The sequence below is a fragment of the Neolamprologus brichardi genome, unplaced genomic scaffold (assembly GCF_056152115.1).
Source record: "Neolamprologus brichardi isolate AB-2024 unplaced genomic scaffold, ASM5615211v1 NODE_ptg000033l+_length_6344489_cov_1, whole genome shotgun sequence".
NCBI classification, from domain to species: domain Eukaryota; kingdom Metazoa; phylum Chordata; class Actinopteri; order Cichliformes; family Cichlidae; genus Neolamprologus; species Neolamprologus brichardi.
Genome location: NW_028270137.1, coordinates 4,006,246 through 4,020,700, shown reverse-complemented (window position 1 = coordinate 4,020,700; position 14,455 = coordinate 4,006,246).

The window sequence follows — 14,455 nt, the reverse complement described above, 5'->3', positions numbered from 1 at the left end:
CACGCCATTTCCTCTCCAGATTACGAGTCATCTGCTTTAGGGTACGTGTTTGAGAATTATACCACGGAGTCAGGTACTTCTGATTAGAGACCTTAGTTTTCACTGGAGCTACAGTATCCAGAGTCGTACGTAGTGAGGAGGTGAAATTATTAACCAGATAATCGACCTCTGTTGGGGTAGCGTTCAGATAGCTACTCTGCTCTGTGTTGGTACAGGGCATTGACGATGATAACAGTGGGTGGATTATATTCTTAAACTTAGTTACAGCGCTTTCAGAAAGACATCTACTTTGATAAAGTCTACTCTCCACTGCTGTGTAATCAATTATTGTAAATGTAAATGTTATCAGGAAATGATCAGACAGGAGAGGGTTTTCAGGAAACACTGTTAAATGTTCAGTTTCTATGCCATATGTTAAAACAAGATCTAGAGTGTGATTAAAGTGGTGGGTGGATTTTTTTACAGTTTAAGAGAAACCAATTGAGTCTAATAACAGGTTAAATGCCATGTTGAGGCTGTCATTTTTAGCATCTACATGGATGTTAAAATCACCCACAATAATTATTTTATCTGAGCTCACAACTAAATTAGATATAAAGTCTGAGAAATCAGACAGAAACTCTGTGTAAGGCCCAGGTGGACGATAGATGATAACAAGTAAGACTAGTTTCTGAGTTAACAGCTCCCACCCCATACAGGCCACCCTGACAACACTAACACACTGTTTTCCCTCCAGTGATAGGCTGCTGCACCCACAGTGTGCAAAGGGGAGATTTTGGAGGCCTTTCCCTCCAGCTGCTGTCAGCCTGTACACTGCACAACAGCAGTGAATGTACACCACATATGCACAAACTGGGGTCTTTACATATATCAGTGTGCAATACCTGTTAATACCTATTAACACCCAACAACTGCACTATGAAATGTTTCATTCTTCTCCTAATAGTAATCTGTATTATTGCATCACATATATAGCGAACAGTTAGATTTGCTCACCCGGTGGCTGGGAGAAGAGTCGTCTAAGCATGCCAAACGTATACGCTCTGTCCATCTCAACAATCCAGCAGAGGGCCTACGTCGAGTTTGGACACGGCTACAAGAATGTTATGGCACTCTAGAGGCTATTGAGAAGTCGCTCCTTGACAGACTTGAACGCTTTCCTAGAGTGTCAAACAAAGACCCACAGAATCTCAGAGAACTTGGCAACCTACTTTCTGAAATTGATTCAGCCAAACCAGACGGCTCTTTACCTGGGCTAGTGTATTTGGACACATCACATGGCATTGCCCCAATAGTTGATAAGTTGCCAACAAATCTTCAACACAGGTGGATGTCAGAGGGGACTAAATACAAGCAGAGACATTATGTATATTTCCCTCCATTCTCATTCTTCTGTCGCTTTATACAAGATGAAGCGAAAATGAGAAATGACCCTGGTTTTAAGTCTACTGTATCAGGTCCCACATCCTATCCAATAACTCACGACAACCACTATACCAGATTTGTCAAGTCAAGACCGCCTGTTGCCATCCACAAAACAGAGGTAAACAAAACTCACAAACCAAGCTTAGGCAGCACAAGTGAGTTCACAAACAAACTGTGTCCCATCCACAAGAAATCGCACCCGTTAAGTAAGTGTAGAGGTTTCAGTGAAAAGACACTAGATGAGCGTAAGGCATACCTCAGAGAACACAGCATCTGTTTTAGGTGCTGCGATTCCTCAGCTCACCAAGCTAAAGACTGTAAGGAAGAGATTACTTGCCAAGAGTGCAACAGCAACAAACACGTTGCAGCGCTGCATGCAGGTCCAGCTCAATGGACACAAAACACAAAAGCTCAAAACATTGCCCCAGACCAGGACAGGGAGGAGCATGGTGGTGAGAGTAGCCTAGACTTGGAGACTAGCTCAGCATGCACTCAAGTTTGTGGGGACTTATGTGGGGGGCGTTCCTGCTCAAAAATATGTCAAGCCTACATTTATCCAAAGGGGCATCCAGACAAAAAAGTCAAGGTTTACGCTATCATAGATGACCAGAGCAATAGGTCATTAGCGAAGTCACAAATGGCCGCTTAGCTGAGAACCTCAGTCCGTTGATGGCCAGTTCAGCTCTCCTCCGCCTTCTTTGCTCGAGTGTGACTCACTCCCAGACAACAAGAATGAAATCCCAATGCAAGAGATTGCTCTAGCCCATCCGCACCTCAAACACCTAGCAGATCATATGCAGCCCCTAGACCCTGAGGCCAAGATTATGTTGCTGTTAGGCCGAGACATAATACAAGTGCACAAAGTGTATGAACGAGTGAATGGACCAGTCAAAGCTCCATTTGCCCAGAGACTTGCACTTGGGTGGGTTATTGTAGGTGATGTATTCTTAGGAGGAGCCCATAAGCCAGCCATCATAGGCACATACAGAACGAGTGTTCTAGAGAACGGGCGTCCAAGTCTCCTAACACCCTGTCAGAACAGCTTTCATGTCAAAGAGCAGTCACACAACAAATCCTGGGACACTCGCAGTTCATGTCAAATAGGGACACACATATTCCAGCAAAGTGAAAAGGACGAAGAGCTAGCCCCTTCCCTTGAGGACCAAGTCTTTCTGGAAATAATGGAAAGAGACTTTTACCAAGACGATGCAAATAGCTGGACAGCTCCACTTCCTTTCCGTACACCGACGACCCGCCTCCCAAACAACAGACACCAAGCACTAAGTCGCTTAGAGTCGCTGCGCCGCACATTAAACAAACGCCCTGAGATGGAGAGACACTTTATGGATTTTATGCAGGGGTTGTTTGACAGAGATCACGCAGAACCATTCTGGATTGGACTGAGTGAGTCGCAGACTGAGTAGAAGAGGACGGTGTGTGTGCCTGCCATGGACATTGCCTCACCTCCCTGGGATGTTTAAGAGTTTAGTGTTTAGTATTTCCAGTTCGGGAGCTGGAGGGCCCGGATCGATTCCCCAATGTGACAGCACTTTCAATTATTCTTAATTCATTTTCTAATCACATATTGTCAACACGTGATAATGTTGGCCTGTCCTGTATTAGGCATTCAGGATTTTCTTTGATGGCTATTTAGCTCTTATGGCATGAACTTGCTCAGTGCATTAAATAAGTGCATAAATAAGATGTTAAAATCATCATCATGTCATCATATCAAACATGATAGATTTGGGGGGAGTTTGTTTGGCACATGCTGACTGCATTCTAATTATAACCAGAACAGGAGGCGAGAGCAGAGAACAAGAGTGCAGCAGTTTGGTGAAAGGAACAGGAAAGGTGAAGAAGAGGTGAGCATCCAAAAGACGAGCAAGAGGACAGTTTCAAAGGAGACATTATGGCACAATAAAAACTGTAAGAGCAGAGATTCGTTCATATCTTTCGTATTTTTTCTTTAGCTTTTACTCCCGCTGCTTGCAATAAATCAAATATAAAGAACAAAGAAGAACAACTCAAATTCCATTGATTGTTTAGTTCAGTGTTACTCTGTGATTGTTTGACATTTCATGTAAATGTGACTATAAAATATAGTCAATAATATTAAAAAGGTGCTGTTACTGAGTGATGCGGATGCTGCAGGCGGTGATGCTGCAGGCGGTGATGCTGCAGGCGGTGATGCTGCAGGCGGTGATGCTGCAGGCGGTGGCTGAACGGACCTCCCTGGACCGTCAGCAGACAAGACTTGATGCTGGCTAGGTTCTCCCGAACCCCCAGCTGACGAGGCGTGGTGCTGGACGGGCTCCTCGGGCCCTCCAGCCGACATAGCAGGAAGCTGGCTGGGTTCTCCTGAACCCCCAGCCAATGTGACTTGAGGCTGGACAGGCTCCTCGGGCCCTCCAGCTGGAGCAGATGCAGGGCCAGAGGCAAGTGGGACCCCTGGCTGCATAGGTAGCTGAATTGGTGCTTGCACTAATTGCTGAGTTACCGGCTGGGCAGTTGACTGAAACAGAAGTTGTAGTGGTGGTTGTGATGATGGTTGTGCTGGTGGTAGTGATGGTTGGAGCTTGCAACAGAGCTGGTAACCGACTCTCAGCATCTCTTCTCCGGGGAACAGGGATGGGTACTGGGTCTGGCCGAAAACCAGCCATCCCCACCTGAACAACAGATACAGGTCCAGGGAAGAGCTGTGTTCTGGCTGCCTTTACCCTGGGGGCCGGTGTGGGTGCAGGAGCTAACTGGACCGCCGCTGCTCCCACCCGAGGAACTGAAACGGGTGCAGGAGTGAGCAGGGTCTCAGTTGCCCTCACACGGGGAACCAGAACAGGCACAGGCAACGACCGGCGACCGGCGCCATCCCCACCCAAGGAACAGGTACGGGTGCAGGGATGAACAGAGCCATGGTTTGCCTGGGAAATGAAGGACAGATCAGCTGGACCTCAGCCACCCCCACCCAATGAGCTGGTATGGATGCAAGGGAAAGCTGGGCCCGAGCTGCCCTGGGAACTGGAACTGGAGGCGGAGAGCAGAGCAGAGGAGCTGTAACAGTCACGGGGAAAACCAGGTTTATGGTACCAGACATGGTTCTAGAAAACCGAGACTTAGTGCAGGCTGACCTTGGTAAAACTGCTACTCTTAAGTCATCCAGGTTGACATTAGCAGTCTTAGGAAAGGTGAGTTCAGGGGCAGTCACAGGTGCTGGAGAAATCATACAAGCCGTGTCTGAATAAACTGGGTGCGAAGCAACATTAAACACAGTCTTACAAAACGCAGCCTGGGAAGTTGCACACAAAGTTTCCAGGGCTACTGGCTGAAAAGCATGGCGCACAGAGTTATACAGACATGATCGTGGAACCGAAACTCTAACTTGAGCAACCAACTCTGCAGTGTTCAAGCCAAGTATTTTTGCCAGCTTGTTAACAGCAGGTGACACCTTGTTGCTCTTAACCTGGACAATCACAGAACGCACAGTCTTGAAGAGTTCTCAATGAGCAACACAAACAGTCTTTGAATGAGCATACTCTGGGCTTGTGAAATTTAAGTCAGGAGAGGTTATGGAAACATGAGGTTTATCACAGGCAGCCTCAGAATGAACTGGCTGGTGAGCCGCGTAACACATGGGTGAAGCAACAACAACAACAGTCTCATGAGGTGTTGCCTGAACAGCATAGATGGAATTTGGCTGGGAAATTGAACTGTCCCTGTTTAGTTTAGCAGTAGGAGACATTGTCTTTTGAGCAGAGCAGCAAATAGTCTTTTAAACAGCATTTTTAATGTCCTGAGTGAGATTATGATTGTCCAAGTCAGAAAATTCCATTACATATTCACACATGTAATCTACATCTGAAAGCTCACTATTAATTAGCACTACCGAAGCCTTCCTTGTACTATTAACTGATCCAAAAACACGTGGCTCAGGATCAACATAACTTGGCACAGAAGTGAAAACAGAAACTCCAGTTTTTTCAGAGTTACATCCAGAAACTACACTCTTATTTACAGAACACAAAACTTCATTCAACTCTGGTGAAATAAGGTCATTTGACTCCTGAATTTTCTCAAAATTGGAGGAAACAAAAAATGGATCATTAGAATGCTCAGAGTCCCAAAAAGCAACCTCAGAGTCAGCCATCTTGGGATCATCAGTTTCTATCCTTACAGACTCAGAGTTAACAGTCAAAAAGTTAACTGACTCTGGATTCACTGCCTCTGAGCTTAAAGTTCCCCGCGTGGAAGAAGCCGTTTGAAAATTGATCTGTTCACTCACCACGTCCAGCTGTTCAAAGCATGAACTGGACTCGGTGAGGGACGGTGACGACGAGAACGCTGCTTTCTTTTGGAAACGGGAGCAGCAGAGGAAACGGAAGGTGTTGGAGCAACGGTGACCAGGCCCTCATCCTCCGACCACATTCCTGCCAGGCATGAGGCAGGTGAGGGGTGGTCGGGACCAGACGTGAGGGAGGAAAGAGTCTGATGCTGCGACTGCAGCTGCTGCAGCGGAGCTGAAGAAATCTCCGTCCGCTGCGGCGGTGTGAGAGGGCTTGCTCGCTGTGACTGAGGCGGAGTGGACGAGGAGATGAGGGTGAATTGGGCCAGCTCCCGGGTTTTGGCTGCCTCCTTAGCCTGGGTCAGCGAACGGCTGAACTCCGAAGCTATAGAGAGCTGGCGCAGGTGAGGATTTCCGTCGAATATGGCTTGTATTGCATTCAGCCCGACTGAGAATGTCTGCAAATCTGAGGCGTGGCTAATGCGAGTCATCAGTCCGAGGATGCGAGCAAGGTCCACCTCTCTTTCTCGGTGAGGTGAGTCCGCTGGGTCCATGTTATGGTTGCGTCCTTCTGTCACGATGAGCTGTGTGGCTGTCAGTGGCTGGACCCAAGTGCAGGACTCGGAGACAAAACATTAACTTAAACGGCAGCTTAATTTGGTGGTGAGACTCACTTGGCAATACATAAACAACAACTTAAACTAACTAGACTGGAGATGCATATGACTTTGCCATTGACCTGAAGGTAGACGACGAAGAATATGCACACAGCAAACGTGGAGGACGCAACAACTAGCAGGGAAAAACACAGGGCTTAAATACATACTGAGGTGATTAGGGAATGTGAAACAGGAGGAGAGCACAGCTGGGACTCATCAGACATGACAAGACAAGGGGAGGCAAAACTCAACACATTGACATTGACAGTGCCACGTATTGGAGAAGCAAGATGGCGCCTGTGTTTGGCTGTGCCGCTGCCTCCGTCCATGTGTTTGTTTACTTTATATGTTATGCAAGTGTTCTTGCTAGTTTTGTCCGGTGTCATCTCCCTTCGGATTTATGATCGCCATGCGTTACTGGCGATCAAATCTGCTATGGATAACTTTCAGAGTCAACAATACGACGTTGTTTTCCCACCGCCGCTTGAGCGTGACGCAGCACCCGGTTCACCTGCACTCTTGCCGGTCAGCTCAATTTTGCTTCAGAGGCCTCGTCGGAGGAAGCGGGGGAAGAGAGCCGGCTTTCTTGTCCTGCTCCGTCGTCTTCGGGGGCTTTATTCCTGGGCTGCTAGTGGTAAGATCCGCCTGAGACTTGTCGGAGCTGGATTAATCCCCACAACCCACTGTGTTTACCACCCAAGCTCCCACCTAAAAGCATGGAAAGCAATGCCTCATCGCAGCAGGAACCCTGTTTTGCTGCGCAGCTTACCGCATATAGTACGAACTCTGTTCCTGGAAACTCTACCCCTGTCTACCCCTGGGTCGCAGCGTTAAATGGATGTTAATTAATGCAACGGGCGGCATCGTGGTGGGGGGCGGCATCACGGCCAGCCTGTGACATAGTGGGAATGTCACAGGCACCGATCGGTTTTCTATCGCCCATTTGCTGGGAGTAAGGGCGCCCTCCGCTTGCGAGGTGCGCCTGCTGCTTGCAGCACAGGGAGGAGAGGGCGGGGCGGCGGGGGATTCTCATGTGGCTGGAGCAGCATCTAATAACCAACTCGCAAAATAAAACAAAATAAAAACAAAACAAACAAACACGAAAACACCAGACATCATGATACAGACTTATAATTTGCACCGATGTTTTTTCGAAATTCTGTATGCGAAAAGTGAGCGCGAGAGCCCTCGGTGCGCCTGCTCGCTGCTGAAGTCAAAGTAAACTTTATTGTCATCTCCACTACATACAGTCCAGTATATAGAGAGACGAGACGACGAGGCTCCAGTTACAGCAGTGCAAGTAAACAGACAATAAATATAAGAAGAGTAAGAAAATAAATTTACACTTTAGGACTCGGGGTATGTGACACAGGACCCACCAGTGTTGGTCAAGTTTGTGTGTGTGTGTGTGTGTGTGTACAACAGCTTTATGTTAATGTACAATCCTTAATATGTTTTGTGTGTGTGTGTGTGTGTGTGTGTGTGTTTGTGTGTGCGTGTGTGTGTGTGCGCAAAGGTGGTTTATGAGGACATTTCACAAGAATACACGCCACACTGTCCGGACATTTGGAATTATGAGGACAGGGCCGATGTCCTCACAATTCATGGAATGAAAACTCGATGTGAGGGTGCTTAAATAGGTGTCAAAAGCCTAAATTCAAAATTTCAGCGAAATCGAAAAAAAGTCCTTACTATTCACAATTACCCAACTTTTGTGTATAATCTGTGTATCAACACAGCTCCCCTGTAGACCGGTTTGGGTACTGCACCTGGTCATGAATATTCACACAACGTGTATTTTTTAAGGCTTCTGATTGGCTAACAGCCGGAAGGTCCCTATAATTACGGTTTTTGTCAGATAGTGTGTGTTACATAAAACAATTCTGTGTTCTGATTGGCTGGCAGGCAGAAGGTCCTTATAATTACGGTTTTTTTTTTAAAAAGATTGTGTGTTACATAACAAAGTTCTGTATTCTGACTGGCTGACAGTTGGAAGGTACCCATTGTTGTAGTTTTTATTAAAAATAGTGTTTCAAAACATGACCATAGATAAATCCTTAAAACTCTGTTAAATTTAAAACTCCACTTTCAGTGATACTGAGATGACTAAACTACTTAATCTAGCACTTAATATATACTGTAGTTATGCTTTATTAACTCTTGACTGTGTGATGGTTAATTTTTTAAGCATTTCTTTTTTCATATTTTGCTCTAGGAATCCTTTATATTATATATATTATATGTATTATTATATATTATAATAGAGGAGAGGAGAAAAGTGCGACCGCCTTCGTCAAGAGCAGTTTTCCTATTTTATTGTGAAGGTCCTGTGTTTCCATGTTCATTCTGTTCAGTTTTGCTCCCCCTGTCTCGTTATGGTTATTCGTGTTACTGTGTTCCTTGTGTGTTCTCACTTCCTTCTTATCCTTCTGTGTATTTAGGTCAGTGTCTCCCTCAGTCCTGTGTTGCTTCCTCCCTCCTTACTATGTGCGTGTCCCTGTGTCCTTCCTCATGTATTTAGGGCTCCCATTATAGTTCATGTTATTTTTCCCAGTTTCGGTTTTGTATGACTTTTTTGTGCTCAGTAATAAAGCTGTATTTTAAGTTCACATTTCACCCTAGTGAGTTTGCGTTTGGGTCCTATCCTGCATGAAATCAGCTGCTTTATGACACCATCTGTCATGGCTGGGCAACACTCGTTGCCTTGTTGTTGTTCGTGTGTAATTTACGTTGAGTACGCTAACCACGTTATAAAATTAATGCACGTAAGGTGAACTAGCAAACACCATCATATTTACATGCGGCTGTCTTCTTGTTTGATGGCAGATACTCCCTTCACCCTGGCCAAAGGCTAAAATGACCAAAGAAAAAGAGGGAAACAGCTAAACATGAGAGGTTTTTGGATAAAGTTTGTGTTTTTTTCCATTGTTTAAGCACTGCTTCCAGCCAAGAGTAATGCCATAAATCCCCTATAGCTGCAGAAACGGCTAACATTCTTATCTTTTTACAAAAAAACAGCTAAACATGAGAGGTTTTTGGACAAAGTGTGTGTTCTCCATTCTTTAAGCACCGGTTCAAGCACCGTTTAAGCACCGGCACCGTTTCAAAAGTACCGGTTTGGTACTGGTATCGGATAAAACCTAAACGATACCCATCCCTAATCATCAGTGCATCAGGAAGATAAACACAAGTGATTAGGTGCTTAGTAAATAGTTCAAGCAGCTGAAACCTCAGGAGGAGGAGGTGGAGCAGGAAGCATCATGGAAGGACAAACCCTTGTAGGATGAAGCACTAATCAGGGCTCCAAGTGCAAGACCAGTAGAGGCTGGTGTTTACCACACCAGGCAGGACCCTAGATCCAGTCTGTGCAAAGATGCCTGCCATATATGATCTCTCACCTTCTCAACAAAATCCAAAGGGTTCTGGATGTGGTGTTTGGAGCTGCATATAAATGGGTTGTGGACAGAAGACAGAAATGTTGAGATGTTATAGGTGACCAAATTGATCATCCAAACAATTGTTCTTAAACATACACCCTGGCCTCATCAGTTCTCATGGCCACTGATCAATGGTCATGACAAATTGGATACTAATGATCATGGAACTGACCTCACAGCCCATTGTTGATGCTAGTTTCTGTCATTATGTAAATGTACTGTTTATAAGGTTGGGGAAACCTGCAGTAGGCTGAGACTGAAGAATTCACCAGTTGGGGATGAAACATTTCTAAAAATCACTAAAAATAGTATGTCCAGATGAACAGATTCAGCATTCTGGTACTCTTTAAAGAATGTAAAAGTAAGGTTTGAGATTAGCCTATAATTAGATAAGTCAGCTGGGTAAAGTGATGACTTTTCTCTTGTTTATAGTCCCCTCATGCTTCAAGAGGACCACCGTCCTGAAGAAACCTAATGTGAGCTGACTCAGTGACTGTCACCCAAGAGCACTTACGCCCATTGTTATGAAGTGCTTTGAGCATATAGTCAAAGTTCACATCACATCTTCAATGCCTGCTCGACCAGTTTCAGTTTACCTACAGGCCAGAAAGATCCACAGATGATGCAATAGCATTAGCTCAGCATATTGCCCTCTCCCACCTGGATCATAAAACACATGCAGTGGTGTGAAAAAGTATTTGCCCCCTTCCTAATTTCTTAGTTTTTTTTATTTTATTTTTTTGCATATTTATCACACTCACATGTTTCAGATCATCAAACACGTTTTCATATTACACAAAGATAATATGAGTAAATACAAAATTTACTAAGGGAAATAAGCTATCCATACCTACCCGGTCCAGTGTGAAATAGTAACTGCCCCCTCTTGTTAAATCATCAATTAACAGTTTTTGTAAAGCTGAGTTCAGTTTCACTGGCCACACCCATACCTGATTATTACAGACCTGCTGAATGAAGAAATCACTTAAAGAGAACCTGTCTGACAAAGTGAAGAAGGCTAAAAGATCTCAAAAAGCCAAAGAGCTTCACAATCTACAAAAACAATATGAGAAACAAAGTCATTGACATCTATCCATCTGGGAAGGGTTACAAAGACATTTCCATCGCTTTGGCACTGCAGAGAGTCATTATCCACAAATGGAGAAGACTTAAAACAGTGCTGAACCTTCCCAGGAGCAGCCTGCCTACCAAAATTACTCTAAGAGCGCACTGCCGACTCATCAAGGAGGTCACAAGAGAACAGCCAGAACAGCATCTAAAGAACTGCAGACCTCACTTGTCTCAGTTAAGATCAGAGTTCATTATTCAACAATAAGAAAAAGTCTGGGCAAAAATGGCATCCATGGGAGAGGTCCAAGGAAAAAACTACCATTGACCAAAAAGAACACAAGGGCTCCTCTCATATGTGCCAAAAAAAATCTTAATGATCCTGAAGACTTTTGGGAAAATATTCTGTTGACTGACAAGACAAAAGATGAACATTTTGGAAGCTTTGAATCCCGTTACATCTTTTATCAAACTAACACAACATTTCATAAAAAGAACATATAGCAACAGTCACACATGGTGGTGTTATGTGATGGTCTGGAACTGCTTTGCTTCATGACACCTTGCTGTAATTGATGGAACCATGACTTCTGCTCTCTACCAGAAAATCCTGAAGGAGAATGGCCGGCAATCAGTTCATGTCCTGAAGTGGACATGAACTGAACATGAACTCATGAAGTTGGGTACTTGGGTTATACAAAAGGACAATGATCTGAAACACATCAGTAAGTCCACCTTTGACTGGTTAAAAACCCTCAAAAGGAAACCAAAATAAAGGTTTTGGATGGGCAGGTGACACTACCATCATTCGTTGCATTTCAGATGGAGACGAGTCTGCTTACAGAGCAGAGGTGAGAGCCCTGACATGGTGTCAGGAAAACAACCTACTGCTACCTACCCTGTCACTTGGTGTTCGCTCGCTCTGTAGTAGAGTATCACTTCCTGTTCCTGCTCAAACACAGTGGTGTTTCTGAGTAGCTTATTTGCTTAGCAGTTTAATTAACAACTTTTAAATACATTCTTTTTTCAGAGTATAATCTTCACGTGCTTCATCCGAAGCACACTTTCTGTGTACTCACTACCTAATTTATAGCCAAAGTTTTCACTCACTGTCTCTGTACTGTTTTGCTAGCTTAGCTTAGCTCGTAGCCGACTCGTTAGCACCATGGCTACTTCACCTGTCCCTCCTGCACTTTCTTGCTCATTGTGTCAGATGTTTAGTTACTCCTCGGCCTCCTTTAGCAGTAATGATATCTGTAACAAATGTAGCATATTTGCAGCTCTGGAGGCCAGGATTACTGAATTGGAGACTCGGCATCGCACCCTTCATTCACCCTTAGCTAGCCAGGCCCCTGTAGCTGGTGCAGCCGAAGATAGCGTAGGCCCCGCTAGCTGTTCCCCGGCAGATCCCAAGCAGCTGGGGAAAGAGGGCGGCTGGGTGACGGTGAGGAGGAAGCATAGTCCTAAACAGAAGCCCCAGGTACACCACCAACCCGTTCATGTGTCTAACCGTTTTTCCCCACTCTGCGACACACCCGCTGGGGGTCAAACTCTGGTAATTGGTGATTCTGTTCTCAGACATGTGAAGCTAGAGACACTGGCAACCATAGTCAATTGTCTTCCAGGGGCCAGAGCAGGCGACATTGAAGGAAATTTAAAACTGCTGGCTAAGGGTAAACGTAAATTCAGTAAAATCATAATTCACGTCGGCAGTAATGACACCCGGTTACGCCAATCGGAGGTCACTAAAATCAATATTGAATCGGTGTGCAACTTTGCCAAAACAATGTCGGACTCTGTAGTTTTCTCTGGTCCCCTCCCCAATCAGACCAGGAGTGACATATTTAGCCGCATGTTCTCCTTAAATTGCTGGCTGTCTGAGTGGTGTCCCAGAAACGATGTGGGCTTCATAGATAATTGGCAAACCTTCTGGAGGAAACCTGGTCTTGTTAGGAGAGACGGCATCCATCCCACTTTGGATGGAGCAGCTCTCATTTCTAGAAATATGGACAAATTTATTAAACCCCTCAAAATATGACTATCCAGAGTTGGGACCAGGAAGCAGAGTTGCAGTCTTACACGCCTCTCTGCAGCTTCTCTCCTCCTGCTACCCCCCCAAAAACCCATCTTCATAAAGACTGTGTCTGCTTCCAAAAAGAAAAAAAACAAACTAAAAACCAGCAACAAACAACTTAAACATAAACAATTACAAAGAAAGAACAATACAGTATCCACATCTGAACCAAAGAGTAAAACAGTGAAATGTGGATTATTAAATATTAGGTCTCTCTCCTCCAAGTCTCTGTTAGTACATGACTTAATAATTGATCAACAAATTGATTTACTCTGCCTTACAGAAACCTGATTGCAGCAGGATGATTATGTTAATTTAAATGAATCAACACCCCCGAGTCATTCTAACTACCAGAAACCTCGAAGCACAGGTTGAGGGGGCGGTGTGGCAGCAATTTTTCACACCAGTCTATTAATTAATGAAAGACCAAGACAGACTTTTAATTCATTTGAAAGCCTGATGCTTAACATTGTCCACCCCAGCTGTGAAACTCAGAAACCAGTCTTACTTGTTATCATCTATTGTCCACCCGGCCTTACACAGCAGGGTGAACATGGTTGAAACGCAGACAGACCAGCGACCAGCACACGAGAAGACACGACTTAAATATACACAGAAGAACATCGGGAGATTACACACAGGTGGGGAACATAGCTAGAAGTAATTGACGAGACGTGACAAGGGACAGAAACAAAAAAAAAAAAAAAAAGACAAGGAGCATAAGTCCAGAAACACATGAAAACGATTCAAAACAAAGCTAAACCAGATCAAACATGAGTCCACAAAAAAGTTCAGGGGGGTCGACAGCACATGAGCCAAATCCAGAACAGTTCAGGGGGGCGGCCGTGTGGACAGCAGCGGCGGCGGCAACGCAGGCGAAACAAGTCAGGAGGAAGGCAGTGGCGGCAACAGAGCAGGTCCGGAGGCCAATGGCAGTGTAGCAACCGCAGCACCAGACGAGGAGGGACCAGACGAGGAGGGACCAGACGAGGAGGGACCAGACGGCAGCGTGGCAGCCACGGAACCAGACGGCAGCGTGGCAGCTGCAGGTGGTGACGCTGCAGGCGATGGTGTGTAAGTTGCAGGTGGTGGCTGAACGGACTCCCTAGAGCCGTCAGCGGACACGAGGATATGCTGGCTGGGTCCTCCGGGACCCCCAGCTAACGAGACGTGATGCCGGACGGGCTCCTCGGACCGTGCAGCTGACGAGGCGTGACGCTGACTAGGCTCTCCTGAACCCCCAGCTGACGAGACGTGACACTGGCGGGGCTCTCCAGAACCCCCAGCCGTGCTACTGGCTGAGCTAGCGGCAACACAGGAGACTGAATGGCAGACTGAACTCAGGGCAGCTGGGCAGCAGACTGAACTGAGGGCGACTGAAGTAATGGTTGAGATGATAATGGTGGTGGAGTTGGCAACTGAGCTAAAGGCAGCAGGGCTGCAGACCGAGCTGCAGGCAGCGGGGCTGCAGACTTGAGCTGCAGGCGGGGCTGCAGACTGAGTGGGGGAGGGT